Source organism: Mastigoproctus giganteus, chromosome 7 (genome assembly GCF_048544385.1).
Source record: "Mastigoproctus giganteus isolate SK-2022 chromosome 7, ASM4854438v1, whole genome shotgun sequence".
Classification (NCBI taxonomy): domain Eukaryota; kingdom Metazoa; phylum Arthropoda; class Arachnida; order Uropygi; family Thelyphonidae; genus Mastigoproctus; species Mastigoproctus giganteus.
This window is the reverse complement of record NC_143581.1, coordinates 174406756-174429174: the sequence shown is the minus strand read 5'-3', so window position 1 is coordinate 174429174 and position 22419 is coordinate 174406756. Positions and strand designations below refer to the sequence as shown.

At 38.2% G+C, this 22419-nt stretch overlaps 1 protein-coding gene across 1 annotated transcript in view; it reads right to left on the bottom strand.

The window, feature by feature from the left end:
* The window catches only part of LOC150083344 (uncharacterized), a 366159-nt gene that overhangs the window by 58600 nt on the left and 285140 nt on the right, over positions 1 to 22419 (bottom strand). The gene's annotated exons all lie outside the window — the stretch shown is intronic.

Here is a 22419-nt window from a genome sequence, read left to right as displayed (position 1 = left end):
TGCGCGCGTCTGTCACGTGACTAGTGTGCTGCGCAAGCCTGAATTTTATCTCGAATTCAGGTGCGACCATGTAACCGTCCTTAAAACTTGCCAGTGCACGCCATGGAACAGTAACATTAAATATAAACTTTCAGAGGCTGAGACTGGTGATCTGAGGCTTTTTGAGTTATAGATTTTTATATATGCAAATTCTGAGGGTATGGTAGTACCGAGAAAAGTACTCGTCTATTACACCATTTCCTATACGCTAATGTGTATCTGTGATTGGTAAATTTTAAAATATTGATTTACTTCCGATTTAAATTTCAGAAATAATTATAGTCATAATATGAAACTTATAAACTTAAACTGAGTAACAATTACACGTGTTCAGTTTAAATGATGTAATTATTATTTAAAGAGGTAAGAGTTAAGACGAATTGAGATCAGTAAACACAGCGGTAAGCCCCTTATGGAAAAAGAGTAATTCTTTTGAAGAGTAAGCTGCCGATATGTGATGAAAGTTGCGAAAGCTACAAGTATGCGCAATTAAATTATGCATTTAATTAAGACAATAGAAACCATATTCAACTTCTATCTGTAATTAAAAAAAAGGATGTAGTCTCTCAGAACATTTTTCTGACTACAAGTGAGAACAGTGAAGACGCAGGAATTCAGTAGCACACACATTTGAGTTGCGCGTGATTCTTGTCCGCGTGGCTGCTAGATACATTTAATGATTGAATTAACAAAATGACAAAATGGTTAGTTGTAAAACTCCTTTGGCCTATGGAGTTAGAGGAGTGTCACAACTTTGACCTATGGAGTTAGAGGAGTGTCACAACTTTGACCGTACTGGAGTATAAACAGAGGTTCGCTAACTATGAACAACATTAAAATACAACAGTAACTATAAAAATGCAGAAGATTTCGCCGCCATTCTCAATCTCCTAGTCTCTGTTCAAAAGAAGGCAGTTATATTAATTAATGATCAGTCTCTTACGAGCTATCTCTCTCTCTCTCTCTCCCCCCACTTTGCTCTGTAGATGTTCAGTTTCTGCCTTTTCTGTAGATATTTCTGCAGACACTGTTCTTCTTAAGTGGCATGTGTGATTCCATCGCTCTCTTCAAAGCCAATCCGAACACGTGCATCAACCAGTCAATATCCGTTCACTGTCCAATTCCATACTCAAAAAAACTAAGTTTTCCTCTTTTATCCCTTCTATTCTCTGGAACATGTATTTCCTGAAAATTACAGTCTACAGAAATTCAAGCCTAATATCAACAAGTATCTTCGGTCCTCTCAGCCTGTAAATCCATGTATGGTACTAAGCACTATAGCTTTTAATATCCTTCGCGTTTGGGATTTTCATTAAAAAAAAAAAAAAAAAAAAAACACATAATACAATTTAATACTGCGTTACTTCTGACAATATCTTCTTCCTTTTAGGAGCGAAATCAGTGACTGATTTGAAGGCCAGATGAATAGAAATGAATTTTACGACAGACATCTGGTTGTAAAATAGAAAAGCAACTCAATAGTTCTGAAATATATACACCTCGTCGTATGTTTATTTCATTGAAAGCTACTTGTCATAGTTAGTTTTTTTTTTTTTTTTTTTCCCTGTTTGGGAGGGGAACATGAAGATTCCTAACTTAGGACAGAAGAGGCAAGAGTCTCAACTATTCATTGGACCAACTCAAATAAGAATACTACGAGCGCGACATGCGTTATACCCTTTTTTTTTTTCTTTTTGAAGCTCTAAATCTTCCGCCGAACTCTTAAAAATCGAAATTTCTCGCAAAAATCTTCAGTATCCTTAAAAGCAATAATTTACAGTAAATTAAACACAGTAATATATGTGTGTAGAAATTAAATGATTTGGGATCTCGTTCTGGAACTCCAGGATTTCGTGAAATGCACTTTGACTGCTCTAGTCATTTCTGAATTTTGAACATTTCTTAATCCATATTAATATATCAAAAAATCTACTTTATGTGCCCCTTTTTCATTAATGAGAGAGATAATCTCATCTCTTTCATTAAAAATCTGACCAATTTTCAAAAAAAAAAAAAAAAGAGCTCTATACTAGTTCGCAAAATTTGTCACTCGGAAGTACGATTAAAAATGCGGTATTCACCGCACCCACGAAGAGCGATTTCTATTTGTTTGAATAGAGTGTTTCATAATCTTCTGGCACTCCTCTTCAAAAGCTCGCAGCACCCCCAGTCAAGAACCATTAATCTAAACCCTAGAATTAAAGTCATAGGATTAAAAATAATTACAACTATCCTAAACTTTTACTTTTGAGATGTAACCTAACCTCTAATCAATAAACTTTTCCTCTCCAGGTTTGCTTTATTACTGAAGTGCGATGGTGGTATCAGGTAATCTTTAATTCTAATAAGGTAACCTGTAGATTCATATATCCTCTTAAACAAGGCAAGGCTGGGAACAGTTTTACCTTTTTTGAAATCGTCAGAATGATGTTTCTGTATAACTCTTAGCTGCAGACCTCGATTTTCTGATACTAATCTGCAAGATTCAGGTGTCTAAGCCAGTTGTCGAAGCTAGTTATAAAGTCAGATAAGGGTCACCTTAAAAAAAGAAAAACAGAAAAAGAAAGAAAGCAGCACTCGTCTGAATTTGAAAGCAATTTTAACTGACCTTCGAGAAAGTCCCTTTAAGAGGAAGGGTCAGTAGTTAATCGTAAAAACTTTTGGACATTCCAATAAAGCACGCAGCTATAATTACGGTTTCGCTTACTTGGTACCGTCTGTACGAACACCGTACACGTGAAGACCCGCGGGGGAGCACTGTAGTCAGACGGAGACACCCGCATCGTCCATATTTCATGTCCGGCTCACGGCTTTACCCCGTCATTACGTCGGCATGCGGCCGATGTACACCTACTCCAGTTGACCGTCTCCCTCTCAGCATTGCCGCCAGGTTGTTTTAAGTCATCGTACAGGACACCTAGCAGACTGTTCAGCAGATAAAAGGGGAACGTGGGGAAGAAATTATTGAGAAACTGCAGTAGGTACGAAGATTTTGCGAAAACAAAAAAGTATATTATTATGAACTCTCAAACTTTTTCATTTAGACTGAAAATTACTGCGCGTGCAGTCTTTTCCATTTATTTTGGAATAAATGGAAAAGATGAAGGAGGTACTCTGGATTGTTGATTATTGGATGTAAGATGGATAACAGCATGGGTTAGTGAGACCAGTTTTTAATATACTATTTTGTTTTATGAGTGATATTTTTCTATAGAACCAAGTGATAAAGAAGCTAGAAAGACGATAATAGTCAAGAGTACTGGAGAATAATAATGCAAGGTTAAGAACTCTTTAAGGTTAATACAGCAAGGCAGGTTCTCCTTTAGGAATTCTCATTGACTGAGCAACGTGCCCATTAATTATATTTCTTTGGATCCAGACACAAATCTAAAACTAAGTTTAGTTTAATAATTATTTATTATTGGGATATCAAAACCCCAGCTCGTAATTCCATACAAGATACTCGTATCTAATTTGATGTATGGCCATTAACTGTTGTTTTCAGTCCCTTCTAAACAAATTAAGATGATGTTGGCAGCTGAATTTACTCACCAATCGCCCACCATCTCCAGGGCAAACTTAATTGTTAAACCATGGAAACACAGATTGTAAGAAATAAAACTTACACGCTTGCTAAAATTGTAACAAAAAAATTAATGCTCCGGATTTCCGTGACATTATTCACGTACCAAATACATTTTAAGAAGTTCGAAGACGAGTTATATAAATTTAAACAAATTTACTGTTTATACTCCGGGATGACAACACGAGGTGAGCACAAGATTGAGAATATAGGAACATCGCCATATTTAGTGGTCAAGTTGGTTTGAACCACGGTCACTCTAGCGCATGAACTTATATACCCTTGTGACTGTTGTTCAACAGTGCATAAAATAAGTAGAATGAAGATGAACCGATAGATGAATTCTACATAATAAGCAGTTAACATGAATTAGCATGAAATACAGAGTTAAGCAGTTAACATGAATTTCAACGAGATATTATTGTTAAGCTATGATATAAAGATAATAGTAATTTAAAGAAGAATTTATGTTAGTGATAAATGTAACAGTAATGTAATACATAGGGTTTAATATAATGTGATGTAACAAAACTTAGAACCCTCCTAGCCCTTATGGCTGTATCGAGTTGACCGTACTAAAATAATTAAATAAATATTAATAAAATTGGTTACATCCCACTGTCAAAGCCCTCTTCTACATTTAATTCGATTATGTGCCGACCGGGCTAGCCGAGTGGGTAAAGTACCTGCCCGGCAACCCAAAGGTCGCGGGTTCGATTCCCGCCTCGGGCTTGGATCAAAGTACTGTAAAAACCTTGGGAGGTGCAATATGGCCACAGAAGCCGATGCGCCAACAACTGCCAAATCAAAAAAAAAAAAAAAAAAATCGATTATGTGACGACTTTTCTCTATCCAACTGCATTCAGGACGTACTAATAAAATTATATTTAAGTATTTTAAATAAGAAGAGAAGCTACTAATGTTATGTCCCAGGCATATTTCATTCAAAACCAATATTCTCTCCCCTCCCTCAAAAAGGTCATATGGTGTACCCTCGAATCATATGCATGAAACGGTTCTACAGCGACGGTGTACACCTGTTTACTTTAAAATGAGCTAATCCGATGTATTAATTTAACTCCTTCCTAGAAAAAGAATATCTCCTCTCATAAATACAAGCTGGATACCTTTCTCAGTAACATGAATATCCAACGAGGTTACAAAATGCTTTGAAAAGAGTTTGAAAGTACCTTGAACGGCCTTCATAACGATATTCTCTGCTTTTCAGTTGTCTGTAATAATCATCTTTCGATAAATTACTATTTACCTCTATGGTTAGATAATATTAAATTCTCTAGATGATTTTTATTCATTTGGTCAAACTTAAGACTAGATTTGCTGTCCTAATATGAAAGCGAGCACCAATTTCGTCATAGTTTATGCGAACTCATCCTCAGTTTCCTCGTCGACAGCCCCTTCACCCCCTAACTGGTAATCTTGTTTATCGGCAAAGGACATCTTTCGATTAGCTCGGCACTCTTATAGCAGCCGCCGTTGTCAGGGTCATGACCCATGACCGGCCCTGATTACAGGGTTTCTTGCATGAGGGGGTCGAGCTGCCTGAGGTTCGAAAGGCGGGAAATGACTCGAGTGATTTCATACCTGAGGGTGTCCCGGAGATATGTCGTCGTGACCCTCTCGCTCTCTTTTTTTATGCAGAGGTTACGGGAAGCCGTGATAATACAAGTGTGGGATATTCGGAACGCGGGTTGATATCCAATTCTATGAAGCGACAGTAGTTGCGTTTCTGCATACAGTATATGTGCATGATTCAGTGAGCCTTGTTTGTCTAGCAATGTAATAATGGCTGTACGGGAGATATAGATAGGATACTCCATCCGCCCCCTGCAGGTGATAAATGGGGCGTCAGGTCCCCTGTCACGGATACATATGTCCCGACCGATCTCCGTGGAAACATCAATTGTTTCTGTTGCCGTAGGCTTCCTTCCAATTGTACGGACCCCATATGTGTTGGAGGCTGTTAGGTCTCGATTTCTGCTTTCATTTGAGAAGAACGCTAATCATACGACATCCCTCTTCGCCTACCCCTGTTCTCCCTGTTTTTCCAATTTGTCTGCGTACCGGAACTGGGTGACGGTTCAGGTCCCCATAGTTAGATACCTTCGGACTGACCCTTGACCCATGTTCCCACCGCTTCGACGGCCAAGAGCCATCTTCGTCCCTATAATTTGGGAGTGGAACTGCATCTGTGACCAATATGATCTCGCAGAGCAATGTCACGACCTGCACAACTGGACGGTACAAGCTGATGGACCTCTTCTCTTTCTCCCGCTTTCTCCTCCCTCTTCAGATTGCATTCCGGGCAGTGTCTGTTTATCTACGGTCCTACTGACTGGTTCGCTTAGGATGGGAATAACGTCCAAATATGAAACTGTTTACTCTTACGTCCCTTATGCTCGTTTCGTTCAATCTAGATACATGCCTTTTGATCTTTCAGCTGGAACAAACTGTAAAATGGTATTATAATTTGCAACAGTGATACAGCTAACAACAGCTTTAATAATCAAAACTCTAAATACTGTACAGCATATTAATAGCAGCAAGAATTACATCCCTTCGAAGTGCTAGACTATAATGTAAATGTAAAATGTACTGTCACGGAACACTGCTCTTTTAACCCCTGCTAATGGTTTAATAACCATGCTGATGTACAACTAAAGGACAAAAGTTAGGTATAGTCAAGTAAAGAACCTTTAAGTACTTTTTAAGTATATTTTTTTAAAAAATTTTACAAGTAATCTTTGTAACTGACTTAAATTTCGCACATATTGATCAAGTACCTATGAAAATTAGCACATATGCACGTAGGTGGTTTTAAATAGTTCTTAATGTGCGTCATTCAATTAGATTGTTTTTAAAATCATCATGTTTCCTTATTAATTTACTATTAATATTACTATTTTAATGGCGGGAATATTCCCCTGGGCTTGTCCAATCCAGGGGATATCCCTGGAGTCTAATGATGCTCTTATTAAGATCCTCAACGGGATGACACTATCCACTCCTGGATCTTTACTCTTCTCAGCTTCAGTAGATTTACCAATATACTTTTCTCCGAGATTGATAATCACTTAATTTACAGCAGTCTAACTCCTTGTCACTGATCCTCATAGTTCAGATGGGCTTTCAATTGTTTAGATCGTTGCAAAGTATCTATTTAATTCAGGTCCTAGCGGTAGTACAGTATTTATAATCACCGTCCTGCCTGCACCCGGGTTCAAATCCATCGATGACTTAAGTAATTTTTATGGGCTTTTTTTCACTCCGTGGTTGAGTTAATTTATTTATTTATTTTTCAGTTTTAAGAAACAATCGCCCTTTGTACGGCGTGCAAGGGGCGATTGTTTATTTACAGAGAGGTCTATTTACAATTTACAATACAGAGGATAAATTTACAGTTTATCAATATAAAAATTTTGTTCTTCATTTCTGGATGTCTTTGTAGAGGAGCATTCACAACACTAAAATTGGTTTCAGGTGAGGACAGCAAGGTTTCCCCTGGAAACTCGAGATTTTTGTTCAACAAAGTAAGGACGAAATCGATCAGAGTCTACATGCAATTTATGGACATAATGCACACGGTAGATGATGAGGTTTTTCTCGGACGGCTCTAATATGACTTTTGTTTTTTTTCTGCTGAGTGTTCTGTGACTTTTTCAGTTAGATCAAGAGACCTATCTGATTCACCCTCTTCCGTTTTATATTCACGTACAAAAATAACTCTTAGTTACTGAGCTTTCGCCTGTCTTATTAACCCTTTAAGGGTTTATTACTTTTTTTTTTTAATTGTTGTAGGGTTTGGCACATCAACGAATTGGACCATATTGCGCAGTATATATTATGATTGCAGATTGTGTCTTCTGTGGTCGATTTGCCCGTTTAATGTGAGAAAAACCAGATTCTCCGAGAAAAAACTATGCTGCCCTCACCTGAGACCGACTAACTCAGCCACGTTGTGAAAAAGGGCCCATAAAAATTTCTCGCGGTCATTGACCCGATTCGAACTCCGGCCATTTTCACCCGGTGTGAGGAGAACGGAGATTATATGAACTGTGCTACTTGCACGAGTAGTTTTATTTCAAACATACTTATAATATTCATATAAATCAGTGTATTCTGATAGTGTCTACTTATCCTATGCTTTTTTTCTCTCAATTAAACGCTTAAGCTCTCTGGTTGTCCACGTGTTCATCTTTCTTTTGCGAAACCCCTCCACTGAAAAAAAAGCATTGGTAGCTTTCCATAATGAACTTTTATCCAGCAACTTATAATTGTCTATCTGTTAATATTGCCCAATAAATACATCAATACATTATAGTTTCCTTTCTTGAAATTGAAGCCCTCCCTTTTCCTCCTGAACGCAGAAAGCTACAAGGACACTACCTATTTTATGAAATTGGGTCACTGCTCGCTATTGGTTCCTGCACCTTCAAATTTTGAATCCTTGGTAAGAACCAAGTCGAGAATATTAGAGTCACTTGTACTTTCTCTGATATGTTGGAATAAACAGCAATAATCCAGATCCCTAAAAAATCTGTTTCCCCATGATGTATTGCCCGCCCACGATTTCCAATCTGTGTGAAGTAGACTGAAGTTTTCCATAACCAGACAATCACTCTTGGATGCCCACTCAAGTTGCCTATGGAAATATTTGTCATACTCCTACTTTCCTTTACCTCATGTCATCTTGCACTGCACAGACTCAACGTCCAAGTGAACCTGATGTGACTCTGGATACAGTCTGATCGCTTTCAGAGAGCTCTTGATAAAAAGGATGCTACCCTTACCTGAGACCGACTAACTCAGTCACGTTGTGAAAAAGGCCCATAAAATTTTCTCTGTGGCGGATCGAGGGAAGAAATAAAAATTTATTTCCTCGATCCGTCGTTCCTACTCTTCCTGAACACATATGTTCACCATAATAAACCATAATAAAATTCTTCATTTTCTATCTCTGGTGGCACCATGTCTCCGTTACTTCTATTATGTAAGCATTGATTGACTTAATGAAAAGCTCGGATTTATTTAATTTATTTACAGTACTCCTGGCTTTAATAAAATAATAATAAATTTAGTGTCTTTTGGCTTTTTAGAACCATTCCTTATAGCTGATTAAACACCAGCTTCCCGGTGGTATATGACTACTGGCTTGTGAACTTATTTCAATCTTTCTTGATGTGCATAATGTAATTACAGCTTCGAATATGTGCGCCACAGAGCTTGGTAATTAGGCACCTTAGATGGGGGGGGGAGGGGATCTGATTGATCTTACAAGTTTATCAGAAGGAATAGTAAAGTGAAAGAAGGTGAAATTTTCAAGCTATTAAATGATGCTCTAACCAAGGGCATAAATCGAACTAAGGAGAGGAGTTCGTAGCCGAGTAGTCAAGTCAGAAGACAAAAAAAGTATAGGCACTTTGAGTGAACATTGTCAAGCCTGCGTGACCATTAAATACGGTAGAATGATTTGTATTCTCTCTATCTTGAACTCCTCTGACCTTATGTTGTCGTCCCGTAGTATTTATTTTCTTTTTATACTATGGGATGAAAGTACACATTTAAACTATAATGGTGGTTATTCATAATGAGTTTAATTGGATGGCTGAATAGAAATAGCAGGCAACACCTTCACCATCTTGAGGGCATTCTGTATACAAACCTTAACACGACACAAAAAAAAAACAAAAATAGCTGCTGCTGATCTCCAGAACACCTTACCAGAACACCTTAACTCACTATTAACTAGCAAAATTGATACCCCCGCTATGCAAAGCCAGTCTAATCCACCCCAAGGAACCAAATAGGTTCTCAGCAGGAACATACTCTAAACTCTACTCATTTCTAACCAGCCTTGAAGAGCACAGTAATAGCAATGGATATGTTCTACAAGCTGTAAAAATGATAAAAATGAACAAGCTGTAGGAGTTAACATTCATGGAATACCTACTATAATAACTCGCAACACTCCTACCTTGTGATGCCTTCATGATACACATAAGACAGTAGCTCACACTTAACAATTATCGCTATACACAGTTTTCGAAAGTGTTCACCCTTAAGGATGATCTATGAACAGAAGAGGCAAAAATCATTACTTGGAATCATGAAGCAAGCACCATGCTATAATCGTGGTTGCTTCATAATGAGTTTTAGTTGAGAAGTGATTCGACTATAAAAGGCATTATCCGGATACTTTATAAATTAACAAATTTAACTGCGATCAACGTTCATGTGGTTTCTATGTGCCACCTTAACCGGGCAGCAGCAAAGCGGTACCCATCATCAGCATAAGTTAATACAGGCTCACCTCCTCGTGCTGAAGATGGGTACCACTTTGGCTGCCCGGTTAAGGTGGCACATACAAACCACATGTGATTTACATTTGGCCAAACTACAGCATTCTGTAAGCAATACGATAATAACTGGCGGAATTGAATTCTGTTCCAGGTGCCGCCGCTACACTGAATAGTTGCATCTATACACGCATGCATGTTTTTCTTTAGTCTTTGAGTGTTTTATTATTATTTATGGATTTGTAACGCTTCCCCAATAGAGAAGACCATTGTTTTTTATTCTCAGTGGATACCACCGAATGGACGTTTTAAGGCTATTTGGTCCTTCATCGATATGTAGGTACCCGGTAGTATAACTGATGACAACCCAGTTGTAAAAATAATTTCACAATATGAGAGATGCCAAATGGTGTTTAGTAGTTTAATACTTAATAAAAATTCAGGGCTAAAGCTTCAGACTGAGGGAAAATTTACAAACATATAAGTTAATGCAAAATACATCACGTCTATATGCAGTAAATTAACCGAAGTTATTATAGTGGCATTTTTAGTTACATCTCATATTGTGAATACCTTTACATCGTAATGAAACGATGTCACTATAGCAGTTCATAAAGTTAATATTTATTGTTCTGTTGGCGAAAACGATTGGTCGCTCTTATACAGAGTTATCTACTTACCACGTAACCCATTGTGAACGGTATGTACCGAGATAATTATGACAGTCAGTGGATACGGAGTGATGTTTTTAGACAGGTGGCAGTTTCACTGTGAGAGCAGTAGTATTTGAGGAGCACTATATCATTTGCTAGCGCGGCGCATGTTATGAGTTTATCCCAAGAAGAATAATGAAGAATATTAGATAATGTTTGTTTTGAAACATTATCTTATATCCAGATCAGTTTTTAAATGCCAAGAGACATTCAGTAATAAATATCTAAAAGGTCCGCAGCAAATAAGACACGCACAATAAGACTGAGAACTGCACTCATTGAATTGCATCAAATACCCTAAAAAAGCAAACAGTGTCTTACCAAGGTGGACACTAACAGAACATTCTGTAACTGCTTTGATTAAATTATATAGTGTTTAATAGACTTTTATTGTATTGCAAATCGGGTTGCATTTTAATTGGATAATTTTGCATAAACAAGCGAGAGCACAGACCACATATTTGTGGGAGAGTGTTGGCTCGAACCGGGGAACTGCTTACCTTAACGTTGTCACGGAATCATGGCAAGTATTGAAAGTGGTGAAAGTCCTTGCCGAACTACTAAACCAGTGACAGTGCGATCTGTTTAAATCCATTTTATGACCACACCAGAAGACAGAAGTAAACACAGAATGGCTTTTTACTACCTGCTGAAATCCAGTTTGTGTTTATTTCTGTCTTCCAGTATGGACAAAAGTGCATTTAAAATTGCATTCCGACCTCGCTTTCAAGTTCCTCTAAAGTTCTTATGTAGTTGAGAAATGACAGCATAAGGGTTTTGTTATTTGGTTTTTAGGAGCATTACCAGCTAAGGCCATATTGCTCCGGGAAATGCGGTGGTCATTCCTTGACCTTTCCGCATCCTCCGTATTTGGTGGTGACGGGCTCGAACCCCGGTCTAATCAAGAAGCGTGTGCTACGCACTGCTGCTCCTTCCCACCTGGCTACGGAGGCGCCAGCATAAGGGTGATATCAGATTGATGACAGGAGTGAAGATGTGAAAACGGGCCTCTGTACATATAGAAAAGTTAGAAAGAATGAAGTAGAGAGAGAGGAAAGACCAGACAGAAAAAAATAATAATAAGGATACAAGGTAACAGGAACCCAAGAAAAGATGTCAAGTCGAAATGTTTCTTAGGAAGCTGCCAAGATGCAGGAAAGATTCTCTGTGCTGTCAAATAAATAAATATATATATATAAAGAAGGTTCTAAACAAGGAGAGACTACTTGGGACCGGAAATACCTGTTACCGGTCTTGCAGTCTGACAAATTGCCGAAATGCGAAGGACTTTAAATCACTTTGTCTAGCATCTATTAAGTAAGGTTAAACGCCATCTTTTCACACACCACTATGGTCAAAGAGTGGCGTTTTATAGACCTCTAAGGTCCACTAACCTTACACCTGGACTGAAGAGACCGTCACGAGACAATAAACCCGTCACCCCAACCTACCCCACAAGAGGAACTATAATTCTGATGCGCGCGTCTAGACTTGGCGTGTGAACGCTCCTGAGAAGCCGACTTTTCTTCCTTGTGTAAATTGACGTGGGAGTACTTTGTTTGTCTGTGCGTACGTAAATGTGCATGACCCCAGCACGCTCTATTTTTACTGTATAGTGTGAGTATTATGACCTCACCACAATACTTCTGTCCGTTCTCACTATGGTCATCAAAATTTACGGACGAACGGCGGTTTAAATTTAACAAAGCATTTTCATTCCCTCCTCTACTAGCGTGTGGTTTTACAGCAGCGTCGACTATCGATGTGATAGTTACCTTTAGTACCGTGACCTCTATGACAGAAACGCTTGCGCTACTTTCGTAAAGGTCGTACCATCTCAACTAGTTGGTTAACCCCCGCAGAGTTCCTTCTCCCTACCAACAATAACAGAGTCCGATTTTTTTTCTCCCCGAGGTCAAACCTGTCAGCGATGAAAGGTGGGAGATAGATGACAGCTGATATCACCGCCAGCCAGGGCTAGAAAAATACTTGCCGCCACAAGATATTAAGATGTACATATTAAAGGAAAGATACAGATAGGTGGCAGGCATATCAAGCAATCTTGTTAATATCTTTTATTATTTGGGTTTGGCATTCCTAATATCATTAAATAATCATGCGTTCTTTATAAATTTCGGCTAATTATGGAACAGATTCTTTACTGAAGTCAGTAATTATGATTTTCCAAGAGCTTCATGAAATCAACGTTTGGCATAAAGTTGTTATCCGTAAGTTTCCCAACTGCATTGCGCAGTGAGTCGCTCCGCTGCTCTATAACACCGTATGGAAAAGACTTCAGTTCGATCCCATGGTTGACGATTACTTTCCATCTGAACGAAGAAATGTTATTCACACTATAGCCGAGGCCGAGTAAATCGGTCTCGGGATAAGGTCGGGTGGTCTTTTCTCCTCCTTCAAAAGACCTCAGAGTTTTCATTCTGAAAACAGGAAAACTGACCATAGAATAGAGGCGTCCTATTTACGACAAGGATGAGTTTTCCTAGAGAGTAGTATGACTTAAATATGTTTCCATGGAAATATTTGGTATAACCAGAAGATAAATTTCTGTGAGATGCTATTAGTCCACAATTTATATAACTTCATGTACTGTCGGTTTATTTTTGCTATCTATGCCCAGCGGCGTAACAGGAGTACGAGAATATAGCACATAGATTAGCGTTGTCGGCAAGATTCCTATATAATATTAAACTCGTGCCTTGTGTGCTTAAAGTATGATGTGGCTTTTAAGATACGTTATTAACAGAATTTTTTTCAGTAGGTATTTTTAGTATGGCTACAAATAAAAAATCCCGAAATCCCAGGATTCCGAGAGATATAATCACGGAATTTAAGTACTTTCAAATTGAGTGGGATACGGAGATTGCAATCCCCAGGTACCACGAATAAGTAGTTTATTTAGTTAGTTATGTATTTATTTATTTTATCCGTAAGATAAAATGCTATTCGACACAAACACAGGTATAGTTGGGGTAGTGATTCCCCATATTGGGTAACCAATCCTAATACGGTCATGTCTTTTTGCTGTATAGAGTAGCAGACGGCGATGTATCGTGCTGACTAAGCTGCAACGGTGGATAAAGCACTAATTATTTATTTAATTACATATTGAAGAAAAGATGACTCTATTCCTGTACCGCGAATCAGCTAGAAGGTGTACATTCTAATGACAATAATTTACAGTGGATTACTCAACATAGACTAACGTGTAATCTTGCTTTCAGCTACATTTTGTACAAATTCACAGAATGATACAGCAGCAGATGAGCTTAAGTCCTATACAGTGTTTTCCAACCTATGTGCCGCGGAAAATGCAAATTAAAAAAAAATTAATAAATCCAAAGTTTTATAATAAAAATTAATTCGAACTAAAAATTCTTTTATTTACGCTGCTCCGATCCGAGCACATTCCGGCGGTCAATTTGACGTCACATTTTGCTTCCTAGTACTAGATCTGTTCATCTATACTACACAAATAATAAGTATTTTATTAAATATTCCCAACAGAAATAACTTCCCGTTTGTGAATATATGAGTATAGTAGTGACTGTAGTGTGCCGAAAAATTTTAGCGTCTTTAAAACTGTGCCGCAGCAATGAAAACGTTGAGAAGCACTGTCAACTATACGATATTTGCACGGCACTATACGATAGCCACGCAGTGAAGCACTCTGATTGAATTGGTAAGGTTCTTGGCACTACAGATTATGCCAGCTTTTTCAGTACAGCTCCACACACCACTATATTTGTGCAGATACTGCTCTTATAAGTCAGAAGGACAAGACATACCGACTTGAGTTATATGACTGTTTTCGTTTCACGAGAATGAAAATGCTCCGAAGGAGAAGAGACTTTGAATGCAAATTAGCATTCATAGAAACGTATGGAATTACCCATTGCATGAATTACAAAGATTTCAGCGTTGAATTTCTGCGTACAACGAGACACGGTATTCTTGAAGTGTCTCATGCATGGAGATATTTAAAATTATATACCTATACTTCTATCGGTACATACAGCACATTATAGTAAAGTTCTTTGAAGCCATTGTCTACGTTATAGTCTGACAGAAGTCATATTCTCGAAATGTTTAGCATTATGGACTCTTAATTTTTCCTTCGCTGGATAGTTCCTATAGCGACATGCCATGCACAGTTTATCGTATGTGATTCTTTCTCTCCTGAATACCCCCAACAAAAATGTTTTCACACATGTAAATTTTTGATCTCAAATAACCTGTACTTAGATGGGGAAATATAAAACAGGAAGTAACTATTAAATGTAAACTATGACCGTTAGGTTCTGCGTGGTAATTATACAGCTAATCGCACAGTAAAGATTGGTTATTTTTTATTTTGTTAATTACTATTTATATTATTATTTTTTTAACTTACAAAGCTCAAAAACAGAATCATAGATTAACACTGAAATGCCCTTCAAAAGGATAATGGGAATTATTTTCTGCCTCCTGTTAATGGATTACATGTGCAGGGCAAGACTACGATACTTGCACAAGGAGTTCTAACAAACCAGTCAGCCACACGTGTACAGACATTGAATAGACCCGTGGCTCTGCTGGTCACCTCATCTGATAAGTCACTCGAGCATCCACCCTTTCTATTTTAAAATACACGTTCACAAATAACAAAGGTATGCACGTGAAAGCGATTGCAATCTGAGCAACCAGAAGGAACCAGTAAATCAAGTTTGGTTTGTATTCGGCAGAGTAATGAAGAGGAGAGAAACTCAGGCGGAAGTAAAGGTAGAGAGATACTTGTAAGATTACTGCTGTGATATTTAAGAAGGAAAAGTGAAAGTCAAGTAAAAATTAATGGAATTATCCCGCCACCTAACTGCTTGTTCGCTAGATATAAAGTTTGCATACCCACTCAGTCGTTAATAACAACTGGTACCACTTGTCTGTAGCACCCATAACAAGAACTAATTTGAAACGTTTCTATAAAATGAACAATAGATTCCATTAACTAAATGTATCACCGTGACTCCTTTAGTTAAATCACTGAATTACTGTATAACAGTAATCAAAAGAACCAAAAACCTCATACACAAAGCTTTAACCAACGATTAGCAGTTGGATGGCAAATATCGTACAGACTTAGGACTGACGTGGGACGATGGGTTGTCCTTTCAGCAGCATTTTTTCTAATATAAAAGCAAAGACCTTTGCAGCAACTTGGGCTATCAGACAAGAGCTGGCTGGAGTAACAGATTCTGGCAAAACATGTCCAAACATGTTTAGTGCCTATAACCGTGAATGCCGCTATGATGTAATCGTGTGTCCCAAAATTTTATCTCAAGAAACATTTGAACATGCAATATTGGATCATGAGGAAACACAGTCGAGTCACTGCACCCGATACATACAAATCAATTCTACGGTCCAATTTTAAAACTATTTCCCGAACTCAAATACTTATAGAGAATCACCTGATTAAAATGTATAAACTTGTCGTAGGGATATTGGATGGATTGACCTGAAAGGTATCGTTCGGCAGCCAAGAAACATCAGAAACTCTCAAAGGGATGGGTGGGTGCCACTTCTCCCAGTCCCCAAAATCTTGGCTGGACTCATGCAATACTCTCAGCATTTGTAACAAGGATTATAACCCGGAGACATTCTGCTCAGACAAGGGATATAAAATGAAGAAAAGTGAACAAGTATACCTATATACTGAAATATAAGCATCTATTAGACATTATCTTGTATGCCTATCATTTAATTCTTGTTCATAGTGCTCATATTCATTTGTTACCTTAACGTGTTACTTCGATATGTTGTGTGTGTGTGTGTTTTGTAAAACTTATTACTTCAGTTGTAATAATTTGACATGATTAAAAATGTACAACGAATGTAATGTACGAGGAGCGTTTGAAAAGTTCGCGGCTCAGGCTTTATTTGAGATGTCTGGTAATACGTTACTTTTCAACATAGTTCCCTTTTGAATCAATATACTTTTTGCCACTGATGCTACAATGCGTTGATTCTAGCTGCGAAGAAAGTTTTCTCTTGGACCTTCAAAAATGCATCCGCTGCAGCAGTGGCGTTTCTGTCTGTGGAAAAATGGATCCCAATCAGGTATTATTTTCAAATTAGGAATAGGTGAAAGTCCGATGCTAGATGTGATAAATATGGAAGATGGCCCACGATTTCAAAGCCAAACTCATGCTGTGCATCCATGGCAATGACAGACTTGTGAGCATGCGCGTTGTTCTGATGGAACAAGATTCCTTTTCAGAGTTTTCCTCGGCATTTTCCTTTTATATTTTCACGCAAACGCCTGACAAGGTCTGGCGTGGGCGTGAAAATATGCGTAATATGTCCCTGTGACTGTTTGTCCTATCTGAAGAGCAAACAGTGACAGGGGCTAGCAACACTCCATCAACATCCCGAAAAACCGATGCCATCACCTTTCCAGCAGAAGGAATCGACTTGGCTTTCTTTGGAGGGGAAGAAAAGAGAAAAGCTGTATTTCCACTGTTTCGACTGCTCTTTGTGTCTGGCTGAAAGTGATGGACCCATGTCTCATCCATGGTCACAAACCTAGCGTGGACATCTGCTCGACAACGATGCAAATGTTCACTTGGCTTGACAGTGTGTTTTTGATCTGCTGTCAACAGCTTTGGGATCCATCGTGCTGGCACATTTTTCAAGAGAACCTCTGTTGTTATGTGATACATATGTTCAGATAAGATACTGTCAGCGTACCGAACTGTCGATCACTCATCACCAGATCATTCACACTGTTAACAAGTTCTGAAGTGATGGATGTTGCAGGTTTTGCACAGGGTGAGTTATCTTCCAGGCTCTCCCTCCATTCGTTTAAATTCTGTTGCCCACTTCTTAACTATGGAATAGGAAGGGATACCCTCCCCCAATGTCGTAACCATATCCTCATGAATTGCATTTAGTGAGTCCCATTTTCCCCACATATTGGGTGACTGGTTTTGACTACAGTATCTTTCTTTATTCGCGCAACTTTGTTGACTTCAGGACCTGCAATTAAAATAATACATTATTGACAGAAATTTTTAACAGTGTATCACTACCCCTTCATACTCAGGCCAAGAACTTTTAAAATACCTCTTGTAAAATGTAATACTTACCCACTAGCTGATGGCCGTCCCGGGTGAAGCAATTTCTAATGAATTGCATCATGAGATCTGCAGCATGAGCCTTTAAGTAGCACTATTTCTTATTTTCTTACAGTAGAACAAAATCGAAGAACAAAATGTCAAATATTTGGAAATGACACCAACATTTTTGAACGAAAAATGACCAATAACATTGTTTTTGAGTGCAACATAACGAAGAAATAAATTTTCCGTTTATACTCCGGGCGACCACATAAGGTCAGAGGAGTTCACAGGATAGAGAGAGAAGTACAAGAACACCACCGTATTTAGAAGTGATGGAGGCTTGAACTACGGTCACCCAAAGCTCATATACTTCTGTACCTTAGCGCTTAACTTAACCTTCGCTTGTGCTAAAAAAGATTTCTTTAGCAGAAATGAAAGTCTTTGTATAGAGACAAGAAACAAATCTTTGAGGACAGTATGTAGAAAAATCAACACGGAATCATGATAATTGAACTTATAAACATCCTTCGTCAATAATATGAGGATAACGAATTGTCTCAAATGATATTACAGAAACCCTGCTCATCGAAAAACAACCATATTAGCAGCTGGACTTAGAGTTTCACCGCTAAATTTAGATATTTGGCCTGACGTAGCCCAGTGGTCAGGAGCGAGAATGCATAGCACGCGTTCCTTGAGTGGTCCGGGGTTCAAGCCCGTGACTACTAAATACGATAAATATTTGTATTAATGATTTATTGTAAACTCTACTGACTTGGTTGTCGTGCTGGAGTATAAACAGAAAATTTATATATTTAGAGTGGAGGGTCCCAATTGTTTACACTTTGTGTACCCTTAAAATATTTCGTGAAATTTCCGACTTCCAGAACAAGAGAAAACCGATTTGGCATATTTTAATTATGAGTATGCATACGTTTGTGAATTAATATATTATACTTCGATATATTTAATCTCAAAGACATAAATAAAATACGCTTTATACCTGGATTAGTCGTCATATTTCCTTAAAAAAGTGCTTCATAAAAATAACGTCCCCACCCCCAAATCAAGTGTGCGCCCCATACTTTATGAAACTCTGATCTAGGGGTTCAATTCTTATTTCTAAAAATGCTGCAAGTATTCCATCAGAAATGACATTCCGTCTGCACGATATCAGAGACCTTAATTTGAGTGATTTTCACTCGTTTCAAAAGCCCATCCCGATGATACTATTCTAATAGTTCAATCATATATGGAACAATTACAAATGGAGACAGAAAAAGAAAAATATTTATCGAAAAAAGTCAGAAATGCTGCGAGAGAAGAACAGAATAAAGAAAAAAAGAATTTGTCAACAGTAAGAGCAGGCAGCGGTGCTGACAAGGAGGAAGGAGATTGAGATACAGTAGGAGACATAAAAAAAAAAGAAAAAAAAGAACGTTAGAAGTCATTACAAGCAAATCAAGGAAAAAGTCAGCGAGATTCCAATACATTCAGTGATGCTTCGCTTTTTTCTTCCCTTATCCAACTACTACTTTATTCCGTGGAGCCTTTAACTAAGCACGACGTTTTCTCCGGAGAACGCGCTGTCGTTGTTTGTACGGAACGGAGCACGAACCCCGATTTCTCCGTCTTTTCCGCCAGCTTCGCGCTGGCCGAAAATTATTGTCATTTGGCATTGGTCGGGCGACGACGTGAGAAGCGGCGCGGCGCGCGAGCTCCATCTATCACGTGCTAATAAAGTGTCTCGTGACAGGGGGACTAAAGACGATCGCACCGCCCTGAAAGAGTGAGAGCGCGTGTCGCTTCACTGCACCCGCCCAGCCCTCCCTGTACTTACTGTAGAGGGAGATTCCGACGCGAGTCGACCAAGCGCGAGGGCAATTTGTACACACAGCGGGGTCACAATAGCCCGGACAAGCTGAAGTGTCACTTGTGGCGGGCCCTGACAGAGTGTCGGAGGCGCTACTGACCGTTCCATTAACGATCATGTGGGGACCATCCAAATATTGAAAAGTGCGTGACACGCCTGAAGGCAGACGTCATCGTAAGTCGTAGCACAGTGAAAGTTAATCTGGCTGTCAATATATTATTTTTTTTATCTTAATATAAAACGCTAGCACTGTCTGAATTCATTAATAAATCATTTATCTTTAATTGTTACAGAACAAATTCTCGGTGCCAATATTTGGAAAATATTGTCACCGAAATCATAAACAATAAATAAATAAGTTTTCTTTTATACTCCTGGACGGCCACATAAGGGTTACAGGAGTTTACAAGAACATCACTGTATTTTGTGGTACACCGGCGTGAGTAGCACTAGCAGCTGACCTCGTGACTATGCAGAGCAAATCATTCAATACATGTTTCATTCAAATCAATTACACCGGTCTGCATTTTAATAAAATCTAAGTTCATGACCTACTTTACACAAAGTATTTACTTACTGTTCAAATTAAACTTTGATATGCTAACTTTGTGTATACTGTATAGCAAGAGTAACTGAAAAAGGTCCTAAATATCCCTTTCTGGAAAGGAGAATTGTTTATTTAAAAGAATTTTATTAATTTCGAGTTGCAGACACATCCACTTTATACATCTGCATCTACAATTAGTTGCAGTCGATTGAAAATATGCAAACGAACATTTTATAGATCATGCGCACGAAATTTCCGAGGTCAAAATCTATAGGAAGATACGATTCCATTTTTTATCATCAATGTCTCTGATGATATACTCCTGCGGGTTACGGGTTAACATTGGTTACGATCGTTGTCTTCCTACGTCGTGTGGAAAAAGTCCAGCGTCTAATCCTGTCATATGGAATTTTCATAGGTTTTTTCACACCGTGGGCGAGGGTTACATGGTTTTCCTCTCCCTCCCCGCGAAATTCGGACCCCCCCCAGAAAAACTTGGCAAATCGGCTGTAGAATGCATGTAATTTTATGCTCATTAACTTATTAGCATATTATTACATAATAAACATACTTTTATTTTCCATAATGAACATATATAATATGTTGAGTTGGCGAAGAAATTAAACAGATTAACAACGCGAAAGAAAAATAATAGTAACGCCCAACGTGATAAAATTAAATTAAATAGTAAATTTTTGCTGGCTACAAAGATGGCAAGACCACCAGAACCGCCTGAGTGAGCCTCTGCTCACTCAGACGGTTCTGGTGGTCAAGTGGTTGAAGAGAAGTGGACCATAACTCTTCAGATGGCATTTCGTTACTCATTCAAATAAGTGCCGAAGCCATTTATTTCAATCGATGGCTGCATCAATTATGCCGCCATGAAAGGAAAAGAGGCCATAAGGCTAAACAACCAAGAACTCGCCGAAACCTAAACTAAAAGGCTGAACTGTAATTAAAATCAAATATATATCAACTGCACATGAATACCAAGCTCGAAGAGCCAAGTAAATAGTTATAAACCATGAACAGACAAACAATTCTTCAATAATAGGACTGTTTCTAAATTTTTCTTAATTTAATTTATTTTCACTGCCACTACACTCCGTCCTTTTACTGTATTTCTTTGATACTATTACTTAAAAAAAAAAACTACATATAGGCGTTAATGCTATTGTTATTGTTAATAATTAGACGTTATTTGCGCATAATTTGATTTTGTGGAGGGGATGTACGTATAAATGAAAACATTCCTGACAAATCTACCATAAATTATAATATTTGTAATGATTTAAAATTAATATTATATAATAATATCAATAAATAATACTAATTATTATTATTGTCTAACATAATAATAATAATAATAAAATAAAAATTATAATATTAATAAATATAATAAGAACTATATTAATACTATTAGAGAAAACTATGGATGCCCGCTCAAGCAAATGATAGTTGCTTGTGACTCTTATATTGCTTAATTGGGTGTGGTAAATTATATCAGAATCTTCTCATTTGCTTGCTTGTAAGGTTTTCGGAAATGTTAATCACTCCACATTTGCAAGATTTCTGAATTAGTGAAGCTGCGGAGTAGCGTCACTAATTCTGGAAGAAACACCCGAGTTTCCTGAGAGAAAAACATGCAATATCCAAGCCTGAGACATACGGTTCATCTGGAAGTAGTCTTGCTTAGAATTACTTTTTTTAATTTGTGGAAGGTCCCCTGAAAACTTCCGAAGGATGCCGCTGTCGCTATCTCGAAAAGATGGATGTAAGCTCAGTAAAGTCAAGACGGCAGATGGAGTGTCAGGGCTGGGCTGTTTATCGTGCTGATGCCTGGCGCGTGTGCTGCAGAATGACCGGTAATCAGAAGAGCATCGGCACCTCTTGAGTGCGCCGAGACAGATGGTCACTCTGATGGACTTCCGGAACGAAGAGCTGCTGCTGCAATAGTTGTCAGGAACAACATTAAACCTTCCCTATTCCCCCCCCCCTCAGAAACTCCGACATTGCATTGCTTGTCCCCTTTTAGAAAACATTTCGCTAACTAGAGTGTACGAACAAACAAGAGAATTGCTGCTCGGAGGAGACTTTAATGGACAGAAAGTGAGGGTGACATACTTTTGCCCAGTCATGAGGAAGGAAGAAACTAGTACAAGATGACCTCATGATGAAGTACTAATTATTATTTTACGAAGGATGTAATCTCTTACTGTGCATTTTAATTTCAAT